Genomic DNA, 9,248 nt, shown 5'->3' on the forward strand with positions numbered 1-9,248 from the left:
AGACTTTGAATTTTTATGTTAATTCCACTATTGCACACACATATAGTACACAAAGTATTTAGTTTAATTACATCAAAATTAACTGTAATTAAATTACAGAAAAAATAAGAGTAATCCCTTACTTTACTTTTTCAAGGGAAAAGTAATTAAATTACAGTAACTAATTACTTAGTAACTAGTTACACCCAACACTGTACAGTATATATTTTTTTCTTTTCTTTTCTAGATCTGAACAGACAAATGCAAATTATTTCTGACCGTGAGGATGAATTAAGACACATTGTTTTAGACGTTTAGAGAGTATATGTTGTGCCTGTATAGAACTAAGCTGTCTTTAGAATGATAAATATGTCATAAACACAGAGTCAGTCATTTATCTCTCTGTGAAGAGCATTTACATACATTAGTCATCAAGCACCACAGGAGCCTTGACAACAAGATGGGTGAAATGATTCTGTTTTTTAAAGAAGCATGACACTGCCTGGCTGCTATTAAAGGTTAGATGCCTTAAGTGTCACATCTTATGTTACAAACAACATTTTAAAACCCAACTTACAAGAATAATTTGGTGCGGATGCCTCAAAAAATGAACCTGTTCCAAACATGGAAAGTTTCAGGAACTTTTTTTAAAACTCAGCAAATTCTGCTGAAAATGTTTAGAGCAGCCGTGCTTTATTCAAAGGACTGTAATAATGATATTCATGACCTGACAAACTCAAAATTGATGAATCGTTTCGGCAAAACTACCTCAAGCATTTGTTACACTCTTAAAAAAAAGAAGGTTCCTCAAGAGTTGGTCTGCAAGGTTCTATAAAGAACCTTCAACATACAATAAACAGACTATAAAAAGGTCAAAAGGGGTGCTTTTAAGAATCGTTAATTAAAAGGGAACCTTTTTTTGACAGGTGTAGAAAAGAACGGGTGAATTTATTCTGGTAATAACAGGTTGTGAGAAAACGCGTTAAGCATCATTTGATATCATAACAGACCAATAACAGACAAGACTGACCACATAAATGCTGTTTTTACGCATATGCACAGCCGTGAAACAGCACCCGGCAAACATTTGAGCCTGCGATGGTGGGAGAAATCCATACAAGACTTTGATTAATGCAGCGAGAAGTAATCAGTGTTTTTGTCCTGCTCGCACACAGAGAGAGAGAGAGAGAGAGAGAGAAAGAGAGGCAGAAACGGGCGAGATAAGGGGGGAGTTAGCATAGGGCCCTGTATACAAAAGCGTGATGTTTTCCTGGTTTGTTTGATTATGTGGTTTGATAATGCAGACTATTAGATGTCCCAGGCGGTCTCTGGGAAGTGATTGAAAAAGTGAGGTTGCTCAGGGATGGATGGGGTGTTGCTGACATACAGCAAAACTCTAGCATTTAATGCTTCGGTTAAGAATTTTAGCCTTGCTTTTTCAGAGTGCACTTCTCTAGATTAAAAGATTTTTGTGGCTTCCCAAAATGTGTGTCAGTATATTAAACAAGAACCATTTAAAGAAAATGGTTCATCGCATGTTTTAGTATATGTACGTGGGTCATTTTTAAAACCTCTTGGCTTTGCTTTTATTGTCTGACACGCTCTCGTTTGCTGAGGAGGAATAATATAGCTCTAGCGCATGTTCTCCGGTAATGCACCATGATGCTCTCCACTTTGCTGGGATTTTTATGGCGCTATCGGCCAAGATGAGAAACGTTCACTGAGGATCACTGACTCAGCGTCTCTCGCTGTTGCGGCACTGAGAGGGCGGTATGAAATGCTGGAGAAATGAAATGGTCCTGCTGGGTTTGGGGGTGTGTGTGATGTCTACGGCTGCTTTTAACATGGGTTTGATGTCCCACTCAGGGGCTCAGCAATAATCTTTAGACATGTATTCATTGCTCCATTACAATTTTCACTATCCTGTGGCTCAGTGGTTAGAGCAGGCGTTAGCAACGCCAAGGTCATGGGTTCGTTGCGTTCCCAGGGGATTGCACATAGTCAGAAAGAAATGTATAGTACAATGTAAGTCGCTTTGGATAAAAGCCACTGCCAAATATGTAAATGTAAATTTTAAACTTCATGCTGTAAAATTTACCACCTGACCGGGTTCCAATATTTTGAAATGAAAATGTTATACTATATGGCAAATACACTAAATTACTGTTTTTATGTTTAAAACTGAATGTAAGGTTTCAACGGGGTTGCTATGTGGTTGCTAAGGTGATTCTGAGTGATTTTAGGGTGTGTTGTTGCCAAGTTATCAAAAAGTGGACTGCCATTTCAGAGCCACTTGTTGTTTCGTTGATTTAATTCGGTGGTTTTAATTTTTGGCACATGTGGCAACCCACATTTCAAAGAGATGCACCGATGCTAAATTTCTACACCGATACCGATAGCCGGTTATTCAGAGTGATATCTGCCGATACCGACACAGATCATTTTCTATATACAGAAGCACATATTCATTGCATTTTCCTGTCCTCTTTTGATTGACAGGATATATCGGCCCCGATCATCGGCTGTTTTTCAAACTGTTTTCGGCTGATAGTGTTAAAAATTGCTTTTATCGTCCGATACCGATTATTTGCCGATACATCGGTCCGTCTCTAATTAATTCATATGTCATTTTTTGAAAGCGAAAGGCCTAACATAATCGATTAGAAATATGAAAGCATACTAATCAACTTATTTTGACTTCATAACACATACATATATTTTAGAAGAACAGCTCCAGAGATAAACTGGCCATTTTCACCCACCAGAAAACTTCAGCTATAACCATCATGCATGCTTTTTAAACACATACTGCCCACATCTGTAATAACTCATGCAAAAATAAAATGCTAGAATCACAAGCTACACACATTTTTAACATGGTTGGCTGGATCTTGCCGGACCACCGGGGTCTTCGAAAGAAGCAATTTTCTGTGACACAGACAGGTGTAATACAATGACTGATTGCTGTGTGTGAGCTTGAGAAAGATCAGTGCAGACTTTGGATTGTGCTGCTGATCCAATAAGCCATAACCTGGACCTCTGAATGATATGTTTTATATGGGTGCTCTGTGGACGATTGTAGGATTTTAGTATTAGGGGGCTCAGCCCCTCTTTGACCTGATGTGACTCAGAAGTCTTGCTTTGTATCTTGCTTGTCTGACATTTTATTAATAAATTGAAATTGCACCTGTTTGCCTGTGTGTGTGTGTGTGTGTGTGTGTGTGCGCGCGCGTGTGTGTGTGTGTGTGTGTGTGTGTGTGTGTGTGTGTGTGTGTGTGTGTGTGTGGCGTGCTGTGCGCGTGTGTGTGCGTGTGAGAGAGAGTATTTTACACTTGCTCTTTTAAAATTGTGTCTAGATAATATATTTTTAAAATTGTGAAAGTGAGAAAAACTCCCACTCGTCTCTAGGTCTAAATGTAATAAACTGTACGGCCGAGAGTCTTAGGTTAAAATAAACCCTTTGCACTACAGAGTAACTCTGAAAAGGATTTTGGAACTGGGTCCTGTCGCATGGGTTTGTCCTTGGCCTTGCTCTGTTTCTCTCGCAGGCCACTGTGACCCCTTCCAGTCTCACAGAATTAGCTTTCCGCCACTGCTGGCCTGGTTTTATGCCAGTTCCATCCCCTCTAGTGGGCTTGGCATGCTATTAAAGCACTCTCACCCAGCATGCTGAACTAGCATGGCATTAAGCCGGAAACTCGGTCGGGCCAGAGTTCTGTGACCGCCCTGCTCATAGGACCCATGATGCAAATCCAGTCTGGCATGAAAATAGAGTAATTAATCTGAACCTAAATCTGTTCTTGAATAATAATACTATTTTTAACTACAATTAAATATTAATTGTTACGTTAAATAAAATCAAATAACATTTGCTATTCAGCTTTTTTGTACTTACAAATTAAACAAATGTATTAATGAAAAATAACCAGAGTACAGTGGTAAACCTACATTTATAGAATGCCTTTAAGCCTTTGCTCTTGAATAACTATTTTGTATTCTTGGGTAATGCAGAACCTCTGGAAATACAGTATGTGAAAATGGCATCATTACGTTATATTATTTACACTACATAATTTAGTGTAAATGTCATTTTCAGGTTAATTATTACATAAATTATTATTAATTATTACATAAAACGAATAAAATAAAATAAAATAGTAAAGTAAAGTAATAAAATGAAATGAAATACAAAAGTAGACTTAAGGAGCTCAAACTCAACTTGAATGTCTTGTGTAAGCCAAGAATTTTAGAATTCCTTTCAGAGTCAAATAGAAAATTATATTTCTGTCTACTGTCATATTTCCTAAGTAAACGCGTTTACAGTAATACAAAAGCGCCCCTATTTTTGAGCATTTTATTGATTGCAAAAACAAGTTCAGAACATAATTGTTGAGTGTTTTAGCTTTCGAATGATGCATAGTTTGTGATATTTGATTGAATAATAATGTAAAACAAATGTAATAAAAATGCAGACATGATTAAAAATGTCCCTTTCATGGACCCAAGGGCCCTATGCATGGGGGTTAAAATCCCCACAATCTTGGTTCACTTAAGATTTAAAGACACAAATGCTAATGTAATTCCTCTTAAAATGGATTTAATGCTTTTTAAAGTGTTTGTTTTTTGTTGCTCCAGCTGGATCATTTTGTCTGCCAGCAAGTGTTTATTATTTGTAAAAAAATCTGTTAGCCCATTTATGTCACAGAAACTTCTCCACTGCTAAAGTATTAATAAAAACAACACACCCGTCAAGCTTGTATAATCACTTCTAAATTTGTGTTACGTTGAAAAAGAAGCAGACTGTCAAAACTCAGCTGTGAGTCATAATTCTGTCTCATAAATGTTGATGTGGGGTATTTTTGAGTCTTGGAAGATTACAAAGGCTTGTGCCGGCAAGGTGAAGAGCTGGAAGGTTGAGCGTGAATCTCTATAAATCATTATCTGTGGAAAACACATTGGGGGCTTCTCTCCTGAGGGGGTTCTTCAAAGAGAAATCCGTTGACACGTTTGTGAGAGGGAGCTTTTTGGGAAGTGTCTTTGAAAGCGAAAAAGCTTGTTATGTCAGCCTTGCCCAGGTAACTTCTGCTGACAGCCGCACATCACAGAATGCAAATACTCAATTACCGGAGATACACCTGAAACACGTATAAAGCACGAAGACATACATTATTTGGGCTAATATGATCTTGATTTCTTTGGCTCTCTCTTCCGTCTGGCAGTAAAATATTAATTGTGTGTCTTACTATGACAGTTTCTTTGCTCTGAAATCCGTCTGTGTCAATCAGATATTCTCTTTTCTGTGAGATATCTGTCAGATTTTACACAGGTTTTTGAGCCCTATGTTGGAAAAACAGCCAGAAAGACTTGTTTGTTTTGACAAAGACCAGACCCACCGCTAGTGTGTGGTCTGTGGATCAGAAACCTTCTGGGTATAGCCTTCTACTCTCTAATACAAACATAACACTGTGTTTACATTTACATTTAGTCATTTAGCAGACGCTTTTATCCAAAGCAACTTACAGATGAGGGAAACAATGGAAGCAATTGGATCAACATAAGGACAACAAACAGCATAAGTGCAGTAAAAGAAAATTGGTCTCATATAGCCTGTCACAGTATACAGAGCTAAGGGTTTTTTTTTTTGTTTTTTTTTTGAAAGAGTAGAAAAGAGATAGAATGGTTCTTGCATGGGAAAAGAGAAAAACAAGATGAATCCTTCAGAGAGTTAAATACACTTAGATGAAACTTTATTTCTCTTTTAAGAGCAGATGATTGTAATAAAACTGTTGCAGAGACGAATGTCTTATAAAGTTTTATTGGGCCGGGTGTCTTCTGGTTCTCGGTTTATCAGGAATGAGGAGTCAGTAGGGATGGAGAAGAGCAGACGGATCATTTCTCATTTCTGACAGCAATAGAAGGATCCACAACACTGTCTGTTGTTTTCTCAGAGACTTCCGGTCACTCTGCACACACATCAACTGTTAAAAACAACCTCAAAATCTCAAAGTCATCATTTCAGGCCCTGTGTGTGAGGACGTTCAGTGGGGTGTCATAACTCATATGATTGACTGATGTGGATCATATTTCTCTTATCTGATGTTAGACACAGAACATGTCGTTTGGTGCACATCTTGCTTTATTTCTTACACCCCGATGTTTCATGCGGCATTTCTAGACGGTTGCTTTATGCTCATCATAATGAAATACCGATTGCTGTTGTCACACGGATGTAAAAAACTTCCACAACACGAGTCACGCTGAGACACAAAAGAAGACATTTTCTCAATTTATACAGTGATTTGTTTAAAAATGTAAGTCTGTGCACTTGAGATAGTTCAAGCAATTACAGACTCCAAAGCTCTTCTGTTTATTTTGTTCTTCTTTCCTTGTTTGGCGAGAGTCACTCTTAATAAAATGTGTGTGTGTGTGTGTGTGTGTGTGTGTTTGCTCTTGTTTATGTCTTGTATTCCTAACCAGTGTAGAAATGCACATTGAATCCAAATTAAGAGCCTCAGCAGCCTTAGGGCATGAATAAAAATTAAACGTCTTGATGAAAGAATCAGAATGATTGTTTTTATGGTCAGTTACGATAAACTCACAGACTCGACCATGGCAATAACACCCTCACCGAATGTGAGTCATGCTTCTACAAATTTGTTGGACAAAGAATGTTTGTCAGAGCGATGGGAGCCGGAGGAGGAACGTGAGCGGCTCCATGCTGAGATTGATCATTTTAAAGCTGTATTTTATTAAATAAGGGGCGGATAATTGAGTATTCCAGGAAGGGAAAACTGGAAGAGCTGTTTGAGAAATGATGGTTGGCCGCTGATGTCTGTTTGGCTTTAATGGGAACACTTTAGCTGGCTGGAGCCGAGCCAGAAGCGTGTTTGTGACCAGGGTGAAATAAAAAACACAAGCACACTATAGGAAAAAAGTCCCAGATTGGGGTCCCAGGCAGACTCAATGGGGTCCTAAAGTGACTAGATTAGAAGTGTATTTCTTATAGGACCCCTCCAAAACAAGACACATGTTAAAGCATACTGTAACACACTGAAACATGTGCACGTCATAAAGTGTATTATTTCTAGCATACACAGATAGTCACATATGTATACCGTATTTATATCCAAACCCTCAACCCTCGGTTTCAAACATACAGAGCCAGTGTTTACACACTTCTTATCTAAACATGATCTGCTCTATATTCAGTTGACTCATCTTTTATTTTGTTATTTGAACTTCTTATCTCGCTTCTCTTTTTCTTAATATTGTTTGTACATAAACAGTACGTGTTATATGAAATTTCCTCTGGATAAACATCATAATGCAAGGAAGAATGCAATATTCCCAGCAGGACACGTCAAAATCAACAGCCAGCTGATGTTCTGGCAGAGATATAAAAAATATCTATAACTTTCATGAGAGTTGTCTTATGGAGCAATTAATACATTTCTTTTTTTACTGAGAAACAATCATTGTCAAAAGGTGCGTAAATTATAGTCAGTAAAAATGTGGTTATGTTCAAGTTTGCTTGATAGTTCATTCGACAGTCTGTGTGAAACCAAATTTCCAAACAAAATAATTTGAAGTCAATTTTTTTGTAAGAAAAATCATAAAGGAACAGAGCGAGACTTGTGTGTGACAAAGTGTGGGACGAAATGTTCTTGATCATTTTTTTATATAAAAAAATATAAGAAACAAAATATGTCATATTTTGTATCAATTAAAAATGCAATCCAAACTACAAGCAAAAGTCATTTTAAGTATTTGATGTGTTGCTAGCGATACTTTCATATCAGAATTCTATATGTACTGTCCTTTTATTTTTTATGTTTATCTCCTATTACTACTTTTGTACTTTCCTTTTTTATTTGAACAGTTTTTATTCATATTAACAGTTTTTAAATCTTGGGATTTGTGCTTTAAACAAGATCAAAATGTGCCTTTGTATCTCTTAATGCTTGTCCTGTTGCATAAACAAATCAGATATAGTAAGTAGATAGACTGGGAATGGACTCTGGGAATAAGAAACTGCTGATGAGGTAACCCCATGCGGTTTTTCCAGTCTGTAATATGCAAAAAGCCGTTACTACAAACAGAAGTTCAACACTTCATCATGCAGCGAACAGTTGTGATGTACATAGAGATCGGTTGTTTTGTATCCTGTCTCTGTGGCTGGGTTTTAATCTGTTCTACTATGGCCACTGAATACTGGATCGTTTCTGAAAGCGCTGAAGTGGTTCTCAATGCCGGTATGTATTATTCCAACCTGTGGATGGACTGTCTCGCAGACTCCACTGGGGTTTCTGACTGCAGATATTTCCCCTCCATGATGAACCTTTCTGGTAAGTCTGTCGAAACTGAGACGTCGTGTCTTGGTTTGGGTGTAAATGGATTATTGCAGGCTGGTTATGAAGTCTCTCTCTCTCTGTCTGGCTGTTAGTTTTCCTCCACGTGAGCAGGGCTCTGGCTGTGGTCTCTGTGATTTTGGGCTTCTGGGCGGCTGTGCTTGCTCTCATTGGGATGAAGTGTACCAAGATCGGAGGCTCTGAACTCATTAACGCCAGAGTTACGTTTGCGGCGGCGTTGACGTACATGTTATCTGGTGGGGACTTTTCTTTACAAGCATTTACAAAGCGTAAATTGAGTGTCGATCATGTAGCTTCCCAGGAGCACACATACTGGCAAAAAAGGTGTAGCTTGATTTGATTTTTCTTTCAAATGCATTTTACAACCACATGAATCTAATTAAAAGCTTTTAGAGTAACAAAGTATAGCACGAATGCATTCAATATTTATTGTAATTCCTTGCAACATCTGTTTCACAGGGTTCTGTGGGATGATAGTGTACTCCTGGTGGGGAGAGAAGGCACGCGTTGAATTTTTGGATCCATATTTCCTAGAAATGAAGTATGTATGGGGTCTTTTATCATGTTTACACATGAAGTTAAATATCAGTGTTGGGTGTAACTAGTTACTAAGTAATTAGTTACTGTAATTTAATTACTTTTCCCTTGAAAAGTAAAGTAAGGGATTACTCTTATTTTTCTGTAATTTAATTACAGTTACTTCTGATGTAATTAAACTAAATGCTTTGTGTACTATATGCGTGTGCAATAGTGGAATTGACATCACAATTCAAAGTCTAACTTTAAAATCCGTGCTTTAATGTATAATTCTCACATTTGTAATACTTTGGTCAGTTAATAGTACTACTTTATGTAGTTTAATATTATTTATTTGAATGAATTAAATAAGCCGTTTCATGT

Source organism: Triplophysa rosa, linkage group LG7 (assembly GCF_024868665.1).
Source record: "Triplophysa rosa linkage group LG7, Trosa_1v2, whole genome shotgun sequence".
NCBI classification, from domain to species: Eukaryota; Metazoa; Chordata; class Actinopteri; order Cypriniformes; family Nemacheilidae; genus Triplophysa; species Triplophysa rosa.